The sequence below is a fragment of the Triturus cristatus genome, chromosome 1_2 (assembly GCF_964204655.1).
Source record: "Triturus cristatus chromosome 1_2, aTriCri1.1, whole genome shotgun sequence".
Taxonomy (NCBI): Eukaryota; Metazoa; Chordata; class Amphibia; order Caudata; family Salamandridae; genus Triturus; species Triturus cristatus.
Genome location: NC_140580.1, coordinates 69,509,538 through 69,523,756, shown reverse-complemented (window position 1 = coordinate 69,523,756; position 14,219 = coordinate 69,509,538).

The window sequence follows — 14,219 nt, the reverse complement described above, 5'->3', positions numbered from 1 at the left end:
AGAAAGCCACTAGCAGGTGGGCTGCTGATCGAGGAATTTATATTCCCCTAGATTTAATCAAAAATGTTATTCTACATTGTCCCATTTGTCAGCATATCAGGCAGCGCAAAGTGCCCCAAATTGTTAAAGGTCATTTACATCGCGGGAAATTGCCCGCTCAAATTTGGCAGATTGATTACATTGGTCCACTTCCTATGAGTAGGAATTGTCAATATGTTTGCACTATTGTTGATACATACAGTGGCCTGTTGGTGGCCCTTCCCTGTAAGCAAGCTACCCAATTGAATACTATTAAAACATTGGAATTGATTATGATGTATTATGGTGTGCCATTCCAAATTCAATCTGATAATGCATCCCATTTTCGTGGAAGATTGGTACAGGAATTCTGTGTGGAAAACAATATTGAATGGGTGTTTCATATACCATATTATCCACAGGCCTCGGGTCTTGTGGAGAGGTTGAATGGCCTGCTGAAAGACCAACTACGTAAATTAACAGATGACAAGTATAAGAATTGGCGAGACTTTTTGCCTCAAGCGTTATTGATTTTGAATAACCGTCCTTTTCTAAATGCTGAATCCCCACTTATGCGTTTGTTTCCTCCGAATGTTGATGCTAAGCCCAATGAAATCAGAGAGACTGTGATGTACTGGGAGATTACTCCCGGAGCTTTGGCTCCATGTAGAGCGACCCCAGGGTCGGCAGGTTTAGTCTTGCATGCCATGGGTGACACCGTTATAAAAAGTAAGGATCGAGTCATCATTGAAACTGGTGTTGGTGTTCATATACCAACTGGAAATTTCGGATTAATCGCCCCTAGATCGGGGCTGGCTGTAAAAGGCATTCAGGTGCTTGGAGGAATCATTGATAGTGATTATCAGGGAGAGATTAAGGTGCTCCTGCTGAATAGCAGTGAGGTTGACTTACTGATACATCAAACTGACCGAGTGGCTCAATTGCTAATAATGCCTGTTTTCAGTGGTGAGATCACAAAAGGCACTGCCCCAACGTTGCTAACTGTACGAGGCCAGAAAGGTTTTGGCTCCACAGATAATCCTGGGGCCAGAGTTTGGGTGCAGTCGCCTAAGAATCCCCCTGAACAAGCAGAAGTCATTGCAACCGGTCAAGACAACACCATTTTAGTTATGAGACCAGGGAAAGATAGCTGGGAAGCAGTCCCGGCTGACAAATGTTACTTACGAGAATGAATAATGCCTGTATTTGATTCTCTTTCAGATCATTCTTTGGACTGTTGCTGCAGGATGTGTCGGCGTTGGACTCCTTTTGGGCTGGTACGACGAGAGAGGAGGGATCCCATCAACCCGGGCTGAGTTGAGAACCCGAGTGTCGCGTTCCTTCGCTGCGTGGGATTCGTCGTCGAACTTTTGGATTACATTAGCAAAACAAGTGACTAAAGCCCCTCATTTCTGCTTGACACCGATGAGATCGGTGACGGACATTCTAGCGACTTGTTTAGTTGCTGTCCCTGCTTCATTGGAGACTTTGACTCATATTTTTAATATATCAAATGCTCGCCCCAATGTTCTTCTGGGCGATTTCGCTGCCCATGAGTATTGCCCCTTGTGTACTGTACTGTCAGACCCGATACCCCCCATCCAGTCCCAAATAGTTACCTATAATATCACACAAGGTGATTTGTGTTTTTTCCTTACTTGTGATCCTAGTGCGATTTCTGAATGTATGCGTTTAAGATTGAAAGGTGCCACTTCATTCACCGCTCATGAACGAACTTTGTGCCTTCAAAGGACACCGAAAACATGTACTTCTGTTCAGAATAACATGACTTGCAAGAGTTTGGTAGTTACCCCCAGTCATTATCGCACGATGTTACTACCTGCCGGATGGCTTTTCTCATGTGGTAATACTTCCTGGCCATATATTCCCGCAAATATTTCTGGAGGCCCTTGTGCCATTACTAGACTGAGCTTGTTAATGTTTTCTCCACATCCGAATGCCAACTCTCGTGTGATTCGAGATACAGTGAGGTTACAGGAGGACTGTGACTCATCTTTGCATTTATATTCCAAGTCTGAATACCTTAGCCTAGATATTTCAATTGTTGGTGTTCCTGCTTTGGCAGTTTATAATGCCAAATCTATTGGGAAAATGGCCTGCTTGATGGTGAAATCCATCAATCATACTTCTACAGTCCTGTCTGACATGCTATTAGACGCCCAGGGTGAACGTAGGGCTATCTTGCAAAATCGAGCGGCCATTGATTATCTTTTGCTTAAACATGGACACGATTGTTCTGATTTTGAGGGTCTTTGTTGTTTTAACTTGTCGGATCATACAAAATCCATTCAAGCTCACATTGATAAACTACATGACTTGACAGAAGAAGTTAGAAAACACATTGACCAGGGCTGGTTTGACTGGCTCTTTAATTGGTTACCTGATTTGCATATGTTACGTCAGATATTAGGAGGTATTCTGATTGCTATCGGCATTTTGATTTCTATCTGTTGCTTTATTCAGTGTATTCCTTCACTACTTCAATTCTGCACACCTGGTACTAGACATAGATCAGTTAGTCTTGTTTCATATTATTCTTCCACAGATATTAGTTCTGTTTAATGAATGTATAATAGACTGAAGTCAAGGGTGAAATGTTCTGCTCGATTTTCCCGGCCTTCTTGTGAGGAACAATGATGGAATGTGACTTCAGTCTCTTATCATTCAAGTCTAAGGGTTAGAGTAGTGAATGGAGCCTATTTACTAGGCACTTCGACATGATTCTGTGCTCTTCCCCATAGATCAGGGCTTGCACACATAGCCTAGGGGATAGATTCGTTAGTATTAGGGATAACCTGTCCTGTAGTGAGGGTATTTCATGGAGCTGTGCTGAATTCAGGCCTGGTAGGCCTCAAACGGGAGAGACTCCATCTTTCTTTCTGCTCCGGCAGCTTGGGATGCTTCTATGTCAAATGTAATGTTTTAGTTATGAGGTGTTATTCGCTTGGAGAGAACTGGTTCAGGCCGGCCCTTATCGAAGGATTGTATTTTTCTTCATGCCGAAGACACTACATCAGGCCGGCCGGCTGGGAACGTGTCCTTGGTACGGGGAGGTACAAGAATTTGGTGGGCGGCAGGTTACGGGCCGGAATTTTCCATGAGGAAACGCACCTCTATATTAGTGAAAGTCTGAGGCAGTTACATGTTCAGTCCGTAGGCGGCATCTAGCCGTTAGCAGTAAAGCTACTACTTATTCCAGGGAAGACAGACGCCATCTTGAAGGCGGAGAAGAACCGAGAGACAGATGCTCTCCTAGCAGAATAGCCAGAGAGGAGAGAGTAGCCGATAAGGAAGAGGTTCCAGTGACTCGGAGAAGGGTGATTCCAGGCGAGCCGAGGCACAGACGAGAAGGGAACCTAGATGACCACTGAGTGCAGGCTACATACTACTAAGGTGATGTCTACCCTTTCTTATTAGAGTGTACAACTTAATCTTTCACTTTTCTTTGCAGGTTATGTGTTATATCGTAATGTTATGTGATTGTGTATGTAATGAGTAATAAAGTACCCAGTTTGTAGTGAACCAACATGTGCTGCGTGTTCTTGTATGAGAGGGTAGCCTATTCTTCTAGTCAGCTGCGGCTACATGAACAGATGTTAACCCTGATCAGGTAAGTGGTAACTGAATAAGGGAAAGAGGAGCCCCTCGAACCTGAGAACAAGCTATGCTCGAACTGGCAATCCTTGTGTGATCTGATGAATAGTGAGACTGATTCCCTTTTTGTATGTTATGGTGATCATAGGATGAACTGTCGTATGAGACTGCCGTCTAGGTAGAGAGGTCTGGATTCGTATAGGATCGCGAGGCCGCCACTTGTGATACTGTTGTATGGGCAGAGAGGTCTGGATTCGTGTGGGATCGCGAGGCCGCCACTTGTGATACTGTCGTATGGGCAGAGAGGTCTGGATTCGTAGGGGATCGCGAGGCCGCCACTTGTGATACTGTCGTATGGGCAGAGAGGTCTGGATTCGTATGGAATCGCGAGGCCGCCACTTGTGCTGAGACTGCCGTCTGGGTAGAGAGGTCTGGATTCGTGTGGGATCGCGAGGCCGCCACTTGTGATACTGTCGTATGGGCAGAGAGGTCTGGATTCGTGTGGGATCGCGAGGCCGCCACTTGTGATACTGTCGTATGGGCAGAGAGGTCTGGATTCGTAGGGGATCGCGAGGCCGCCGACTGTGCTGAGACTGCCGTCTGGGTAGAGAGGTCTGGATTCGTATGGGATCGCGAGGCCGCCACTTGTGATACTGTCGTATGGGCAGAGAGGTCTGGATTCGTAGGGGATCGCGAGGCCGCCGATTGTGCTGAGACTGCCGTCTGGGTAGAGAGGTCTGGATTCGTATGGAATCGCGAGGCCGCCACTTGTGCTGAGACTGCCGTCTGGGTAGAGAGGTCTGGATTCGTGTGGGATCGCGAGGCCGCCACTTGTGATACTGTCGTATGGGCAGAGAGGTCTGGATTCGTAGGGGATCGCGAGGCCGCCGATTGTGCTGAGACTGCCGTCTGGGTAGAGAGGTCTGGATTCGTGTGGGATCGCAAGGCCGCCACTTGTGATACTGTCGTATGGGCAGAGAGGTCTGGATCCGTATGGGATCGCGAGGCCGCCGATTATAAGAGGTCTTGGTATGTATAGTAGGAATCCCCTGTCCTTAGGTGGTAGATATATGTGGTTGCATTATTGTAAATAGGAGCTAGGGAGGGGGTAACGTTCTGGCTGGGTTAGTGAGGCTCTGATGAGCGGGTTCTATCTGATCCGAAAACCCAAGCAGAACACACGTGCAAAGATGTTTCGAATCCTTTGCCATGGTCTGATGACTGCCAGAAGAGTTTTTCTGAGCTACGCGATGCGTTGTGTTCAGCTCCTGTGTTGGGTACCCCCGACTACAATAAACCATTTACACTATACGTTCATGAACGAGAGGGTTGCGCGTTGAGCATGTTGACGCAACAATTTGGTGATAAACAGCGTCCGTTTGCGTATTTTTCTTCAACCTTAGATCCAGTAGCAAGAGCATTGCCGAGTTGTCTCAGAGCGACAGCGGCAGCTGCTGTGTCTATTCGACAGTCTGCTGGTCTGGTCATGAATAATATGTTAGTGGTAATGGTTCCACATGCAGTAGATACTTTATTGAACAGAACGAAAACTCAACATCTCACGAGTGCTAGGTTGTCAGGCTATGAGCTGACACTCTTGGCAAGTCATATTCAGATTAAGAGATGTAGTGTGTTGAATCCAACCACATTGTTGCCGACTACTGTAGAGTCGAGTGATTCAGAGCCACATGATTGTTGTTTGCGAACTGAAGAAGAAACAAAGGATCGGATCGATTTGAAAGATACCCCGTTGTCAGATCCGGATGGTACTTTGTATGTGGATGGTTCGTGCTTTAAGTTGTCGAATGGTGATGTGACTGCCGCATATGCTGTGACGACATTGAGTACGATTGTTGAGACTGCGAGAGTAAGTCAGAATTCTGCACAAGCTGCAGAGTTAATTGCGCTGACGAGAGCGTGTGTTTTGGCCAAGGGAAAGAGAGTGAACGTGTTTACCGATAGTCAGTATGCGTTTGGAGTTGCACATAGTTTTGGACGATTATGGAGAGAGAGAGGATTTTTGACGTCCCACGGGACAAAAATACAGCATGGACAATTGGTGAATGAGCTTCTGGAATCACTTACTTTGCCAAAGCAAGTTGCGATTGTGAAGTGTAGTGCTCATCGGAAGGTCACGGTTGATGTTGGTCGTGGTAATGCATTTGCAGATGAGATTGGGAAAAAGACGGCAAAGAACATGACGAGTCGAATGTATGTTGCAAGTTCTGCAAGATGGGATACGGATGCTGGAATGTGTGAAGACACGATTGAGAGTGTGAAGTCAATTCAGAATGAGGCTACTGAGAGTGAGAAGAATGTGTGGAAAGACAGTACGGGTAAATTGGATTCGACTGGCTGTTGGATCGATCTGTCTGAACATCAAAGATGGATGTTACCTGATGCGTATGTGCTTGCAGTAGTTACAATGGCACATGGAATGGCACACATTAGTGCGAAAGGAATTTGCAAGTTGTTGGCCCCGGTATGGAAGAATGATGGAATTTCTAAGTGTGCGGAGAGGGTGGTTAAGAATTGCATGGTGTGCCTGATGCATAATCCTGGCAAGGGAACTCCAACTCCAGCTGGTCATTTTGCTCCCCCGACTTGTCCCTTTGAGATTATCCAATTAGACTTCATTCATATGGAAAGGTGTAACAACCTTAAGTATGTCCTTGTTGTAGTTTGTGCATTTTCACGATGGATTGAAGCCTACCCCTTGAAGGATAATACAGCCCTGTCCACAGCCAAAGTCCTTCTCAAAGAGTTTTTCCCTAGGTTTGGCATGCCACGGATTGTATGGTCGGATAATGGAAGTGAGTTTGTGGGAAAGGTTATGAAGAGCGTGTGTGTGGGTTTGGGGATTAGACAGAAGTTCCATAGTGCAAATCACCCACAGTCCGCAGGTCTTGTTGAGGGTTATAACGGGACTCTGAAATTGAAGTTAGCCAAGATCCAAACGACTACTGGATTGTCATGGCCAGATGCATTGCCTTTGGCTCTTCTATCCACTAGAGCGACTGTTCACTCTCGAATAGGGCTTAGCCCGTATGAAATTGTGTTTGGTCGTCCTGCGAATGTTTGGGGAGTCCCTAGACCTAAGGAATTCACCCAGCTCGAATATCCCATGTTGATCGATTACCTTTATGACTTGACTGCTAAACTAAGTGCCATTCATCAACAGGTTTTTGAGACTCTGCCAAAACCAACAGAAGGACCAGGACACAAGTTACAGCCTGGCGATTTCGTGGTCGTAAAGAACTTTGGGAAATCAAGAAAGTTGGAGCCAAGATATATCGGACCGTTCCAGGTCCTGTTGTCAACCCGAACTGCTGTTCGATTGGCTGGAAGAAAGCATTGGGTGCCCATACGAAACGTGTACCGCTTCCTTTACCGTATGACAAATGGATTAGACAGGGAATTGGCAATTCTGAGACAGAGTGTGTTCCTAGGCTTGTCCCGTTCAGCGATGCACAATTTAAAGGTCTTGAGTCTGCTAAACTGAAGAACACTGCTGCTTCACCTGGAACTGTGCCTTTGCCCCTGGATTCGAACATTACTCTGTTCAAACATCCACCTGAACAATTGAACACTGTTTCGCCATCTGGTCCCTTGTTCGAAGAGCAGACACAACCTGGAAGACATCGTTACTCTTTACGCTCCCATTCCGAGGACTAATAAAGTGAATACCCTTTCTTGTTTTCCTTTGCCCCCTCTGCCCTGACAACTCGTCTTTGAACAATTGTATTCTCCTCAGCCAGGAAGTTTGCTGTGTGCGTGTCTTTGAACCGGCCATCCGGGTTCGCCGTAGGGCCGTGACGTGTGCCTAGTTTTGATTTGCAGGTTACCAGACACCTGGTCGGTTCCCCCAGTTGGTCTTTGGGAACTCCCAAGGCTAACGGACGCATTTCTGAATAGGTACAAACCAACCGCCACGGACGGCTCGAGTAGAGGATGGAGCTTCCTGCACTGCGAGGTGTTAATACTGTCATTGAGCGTAAAGTGAAATTGCATGAAATATTGCACAACAAATGTTTCCTGATCCAGTGTGCCCTAATGTTTTTGATTGTCTTGGTAACTCTGATGGGTGGAATTGTCTTTGGTGCCCAGTTAATTTTTGTACCTGCTATGTCTACGGTGCCTCCTCACGTTTCCCTTCCTGTTACCACTGCTTCTTCGCACTCTTTCCACCCTTTACCTGAACACGAACAAGCTAGACGTTCTGAGTTCGTGAACAATTCATTTATTCAACTCTTGCACCAACACCAACTAGTGATGAATATGACTAATTGCTGGGTGTGTGGTTTGATGCCACATACCATCGATAAAGGCATCCCATATCTAGTTCTGCCTTTTAGCTATAATGGGTCATCTTGGGCATTCCAGACTATGTTCCTCTTTGCGCTTGAGACCTATCCCCCGCGACCACCGCGCTCCACAAGATATAGCTCTAGCAATAAAGCCTTGGTAAGAGGAGTTGCCGATATGAGTAGAGATATCGATGCATATTCATCAATTCCTAAGGATGAGTTGCGAGCTTATGTGGGTTGGAATGCGACTGGGTATAGCATTAGTCTGGGTGAGAAACAGCGCAAGAGCTCGTCTCCGATTTGGGTCGTACCACACTTAGGTCGTTTTTGTTTGCAAGGCAATGGTCAGAATCCGAGAGCTCAGCTAGGGAAGAGTGACTGTACTGAAACGTACGTTTTTCCATCACAGTCTCCTCCTGCGTTTTTGGCTGCCAAGGGTACATACCTTGTCTGTTATGACCGAGCATACACATGGCTGCCCCCAGATTTTTCGGGAACATGTTATGTTGCTAACTTACTGCCACCGACATTTACGGCTGCCTCTGATTATCACAAGGCAAGAATTGTGAGGGGCGTTGTTAGTCAGGAAGACACTGCCGGTCAGGAAGTGGAAGACTTCCTCAAGGGTTTCCTGCCGTTTTGGGGACCTATGGTTAATAGTAGGAACCTGAGACAACTGACTCATGTAGTTGAATCCACTGTTAATGTAACGGCTGGTGCCCTTGGTAACTTGACGGCTGAGCTTCAAGCGGATCGCCTTATGACGTTGCAGAACCGTATGGTTCTAGATGTGGTACTTGCAGATCGAGGTGGAGTGTGTAAAGTGATCCGATCGAGTTGCTGTGTTTTCATTCCGGATAATGCTCCGACAGTTTATGAGGCCATTTCCAAGTTGCATAAGATCTCTGATTCTATACATATGGATGAAGGGGAGTGGTCGCTAACTGGATGGTTTTGGAACCTATTATCTGCGTGGGGATGGAAGATTCTGATAGTCATTGGGGCTGTTTTAGTTCTCCTGTTTTCGTGCTGTCTCTGTGTCCAGTGTGGTCCTGCCTTATGTGGCCTTTGTGCCACAACTTGTAAAGGAAGGCCACCTGTTACTAGAGAGGTATTGATGGAAAGGATGATGCTTCAGCAACATCTCAGTGATTTGATGAAAATAGGTATCGACTCAGATATCGATTAGTGCTTGCCTATGTAAGGGCAAAAGGAGGGTCTGAGGTTCCGTGAAAACTGAACCCATGTTTCTGAACTAATGGTACCGTGACGATTCTGGTATTAACGAATCGCAAATAATGAGTATTATATAAAGCGAGCATTTTCGCAATGCTGCACTGAAGGATTCGTCATGTATTGCTGATTCTTGTGTTCGAACCTACGGGTTTCATTTCGTGCACGACGTCCATTTTGTATCATTGCCCTCACATAGTCAGTGAATGGGCGATGTCCGAACAATGACCCTGATTAGGTAACCTCGAGGGCACGTAGTCCCTAGTGCGCGTTCTGCCAAACTCTGCATGACTTGGCGAAAGCTGACCCTGTCGCCTGAGGCGGACCCTGCCGTACTTGTTTTCTTTCCTGTTCTGCCTGAGCAAAATTACTGACCCTGACACAATAGACCACGCTTCTTTTATTGGCCTACGAATATGTCTTATCTGACTCTTCTATTTTCTGCATTTGTTCCTGCATTTCCCTTTAGCCTTTTATGATGAGGAGGTGACCAATTTTATTATGGGGCGGTCCGGCCTTTCAATAGAGGGATGTCAGAAACATGTGATTGAAGGCTGGACACCTGGAGATGGGAATATGATATTGTGAGATCTTATTGTCTGGAATACAGAAACGGGAATTATTGTAAGTCTGTAGGAATGTTTACCCGAAGCAGAATATTCAGTATTTAAAGAGCGACCTGCTTTGTACAAATCGAGCAGTCTCCTTAAAATCTATCTCGTATGATACTTCTGTGACTTCTGTTCCTGACTGCAGTCATTAAAGACGATCTTTTGACGCCAGAGGAAGAGTCCTGTGTCTCTGTTTGTTAAGTACGCCAACACAGGTGAATCCCGAAGGCTTCGGGTGTTGTCCCCTGGCACCGCTGGGTCTTAGAAATTGCCCAGTCCTTCAGGGGGTAGTAAGTGTTCGATACATTTTGCAATACCACAGAGTACAATAAAAGGAAAAGCAAAACAGGAATGTGTGGGTTATCTACATAATTGTCAGAAAGTGCATTCCTCTGCACAAGGTTTTCAGAAAGACCACACTCCAGGTGTCAAAGAGCAACACTGAAACCATCTAGTGCAAAAGGGGCTCCTAAAGCCATGCTACAGCACCAGGCCCAAAAGCCTGGCACTCGCATCTGAGTATGCACAGGGCCGGACTGGCCGTAGCAGGCACCGGGCAATCCCCCGGTGCGCCGCATGGGTGGGGGCCGGTTTTGGGCCCCTGGGGGCCGATTTTGTTACAGGGCCGTTTTTGCAGCATAGCTTTGCCTGGGCCGGTTTTGGTTCCCAGTCTGGCCCTGCCTCCGCAAGAGGCATCAAGTCTGAGTCTTCTTCGAACAAACAGAAGTCCAATAAGGATGTTTAGGCTCTGTTTCTAGTAGGCATGCATGTAACACAGACATCTCCATGTGCCCAGGCAGAGCACCCCAATGAGGATCCAACAATGGGCATAAATAAGACTGGTAGGTTTATGTAAAATGACCACCTTGTGCCTATTGCAGGACTGCATTAGTTATCATGGCAAGCCAAAGATCAAGGCTGCAGACCTGATTTGTTCATTATGGAAAGTAATTAGATAGGCAGTAGGCCCGATGTATTTACTGTTTCTATATTATATGCATTTAAAGGTGGATTGTTATTACTCTGCATCATCACCTACAGAGAGATTATTTTGTAACATGAAATTTCAAAGATTCTCATAATAAAAGGATATTGGTATGGATTATCCCCTCTTAAAAACCAGGGGATAGCAGATTTTTATTGTGATAATCCTTGGTAAGCCCTCTTAGGTGAGATAGTATTTTGCTTTATAAACTGTAATTTTATATGCATTTGTAATTTTATGGCTGCATGCCTGATGGTTGCATAGTTGGAAAGCTTATGCTCAAGATGTAGGTTTGGGTTGAATATAGCGAAAAGTCAATAATAAAGGCCTGGTGGTTCACTGGGAAAAGTTCTATCTGATGCCATAGTTCTGGTCTGTTAATTATCAAATGTTATGACATAGGCAATAGACCTGATTTATTTATTGTAAAAAGTAGTTGTTAAAGCAAATAGGCCTCTTACTGTGAGTTATTAGAACACTGTGTTAAAGTCTGTAGACAAGCTTTTTAGGTCTCGCCTGACCCAGCGCATGCGCTGGTCTGGCGAGACTTTTGGGAGGGCTCCAAAAAGTGCTACCAGGCCAGCCTAGAACTACATTGCAAGTGCGCGGGCGTGCGCACCGTGATTACTTTCACTTTCCCGGCCGCATGCTTTGATGTTTGATCGCGATCACTTTTGTCTTGCAAATACACACATTTCGACTGTGGCGTTGCTTTATAATTAATTTACCAATACTTCAGTATTTGCCAGCGCTCTGCTGTTCAAATGCTTTGCAGTGATTTATTTTGCAATCAGTAAACCCTGTAACGGCTGAAAGTAGCCATTCCTAGTGAACGGCCTCGTTTGAAGTACTTGGAATAAATCAGGGAAGTTGGGCTTTTGACCTTCTGACCTCGACGCTTTTTCTTCCTCTCCCATTAAATCAATATCAGTCCGAAGAAGTGAGTTTTTGGTGTTTTTCCTGCGGGATGCTCTGTCTGCTGAGGAGATGCATGCTCCCCGTGGACTGACAGCAGCTCGTCAGCTTCGCGCTGCTGCAGTTACTTCAGCAGCTAAAACAAATGAGGTGTCTGGCCAAGGTATCCTGCCCTCTGGACCCTGAAATAATTAATCAAAATATTTCCAAAATGCTCTCAGGGCGCTGCAGACCCATGTTTATCTCTTTAGCTGCCTTTTGAGATGCATCTGCAGGGAAGGCTGTGTTGTCCAGGCTGCTGCACGCCCTGGGAGGGTCCCATAGGATGCAAACTGTTGCTTCTATTTTTTAGGTCTCACCTGAGACAGCGCAGTCGTCTGTGAGACATTGTGTTTACTTGCAGGGGGTTTGAAGGCCACTCAATACTTATCATTGGTTGGCTTCATTGTCACTCTCAAAACAAAAAAAAACAATTGGCGCGTGCAGTAATCACTTCTGCTTCTTGTGTTTGTTCCTCCCCTGGCGCAAGGTCCAAGTATTTATGTCCTTCCCCAGCTCCCATAAACGGGTGCTACTTTTTAGGTTGAACCTGTAACAGCGCGCATGCGCTGTTCTGGCGAAGACTTTATGTAGGGGCTTTTGAAATCTGCCCTCACACTCGCTCGTGCGTGGGCTTTTTCTTTTGTCCTACGCTATTGGCCTTTGCATGCGTCTTTTTAACAAACACAGCCCGCAATTGGCCAAAGGCGGGTGCATTGCTCCACCCATGGCCTATTGGTGGCGGTTACCTGCACGGCCGCCATGTGGTTTCAATTATCGTGCCCAGAAACGGGCGCGATAATTGAAACCACATGGCTCGCTGTGGCGCGCTCTTGCGCACCACTCGTCTTCACATTAGCATTTCACCCATTCATGGTGGGTCTATTATTTGCATTGACATGAATATCTTCTTAGCAATTTCTATTGGTTAAGGACTCTCTTAATGCCATGGGTCACGGCTGTGATGAAAATAATATTTTTCAGTAAAGTCATCACAGGCAGATCAGATTAATCTAAAATGATACTTCTCAGCTGATAAGTAGTTGACCTTTTTTGGGTGCGTTTTCAGAGTTTAGGATGTGGTGTTACAGTTTTTAATATTCTAAAGCGTTTACTGCTGCCCAGATGCATAGATGTATAGGTAGGCCGTGTACTTCTACGCCCTCCCCTAACATGTGTTGCATCCAGTGCTAAAGAATTATTTAGCAGTGCTTACAGTTGCAGGACTCCTGTTTTTTGTTTTGCTGATTCGAGCACGGCTGTGGATAAGCACTTAGATGCAGAATATCACGTCATTTCATTCCACAATACATGTTGCTGATACTTTTAATATATATGTGACATCGTGCTTGACTTCTTTTTAATAGATTCGTATTATCTTGTGGAACTGACATTCTTCAAAAATTCTGCAATAGGATATTTTATAAAATCGAGCTCCTGACATTTGCTCATAGCTCTGCAAGTGATTGTGGTTCGTGGGCTTTACAGCCAGTTCCCGTCAGAGCGCTGCGCTCCGGGTTCAAGGCGCTGTGCTCCGGGTTCAAGGCGCTGTGGTTGGCTCGCGCCTTCGCAGCAGCTTGGGAACGGGTGTGTTCCTCAATTTGCCGTGATTTCGAGGTCTACCTCTGTGCCAGTGCATCCCGCCAGCCTCTTTGCCGAGGATCCCGACCGTGTTGGACAGGCCACGGTGGGTAGCGATGGCTGACCTTTTAGCAAACCATGAATTATAGCATTGATTTCCGATCTATTAAAGCCATTTCCTGTGCCTTTCTTGGAGATGCTTATTTCATGCAAGCTCTCGCCTGCACGTACAGACTGCGGAGAAACCCGCACACCTCTAATGTCCTTGTTATCCTTCTACCGAGAGACCGTTCAGACCAGCTGTTTACTTTTTAATACAATTATGGCTCCTCGTTTGTGTGATCTGCTTTATACTATCACATTATTTCTCGACAGTGGAAGCTGTAGTGAGGTGGGACACCAAAAAGGCTGTGCATTGGAAGCAGTCTCTTCTGAAGCCCTCCTGGCCCCCAATAGGACATTTACATTCGGGTGGTAACATTACATAAGGGTATTTGCACCTCTGCCATTAAGAAAATGCCAATTTATCCCATCAATGACTTTGGTCTCTTTGACCATTTTTCACCAAATCGGGAGTTAAGGGCAGTAAAATATATATTTTAGAGCTGTCTGATAAGGTAAATATTGGTTGAAGAGCTCTGAAGTTGCAAAGAGATGCCCAAAATGTACGATTTTGTTTAAGTAATGTGCGTTTCACTACAGTTTTCTTTCTCAACGAATAACAAGATGAAGGAAACTGCTCCGATTTTCCTTTCCGCTATTCGGTGCCTCTGCTTGGATGTGTGACTTTTCCTTCAGGAGTTTTGGAGGTAAAAAAGGAAATGTGACTGTCCAGTGTGCATACCCCATTTCTGTATATATTGCACATTTTATCATCACCTTATAAAACAAGCATTGGCATAGCCAATAGGTCTC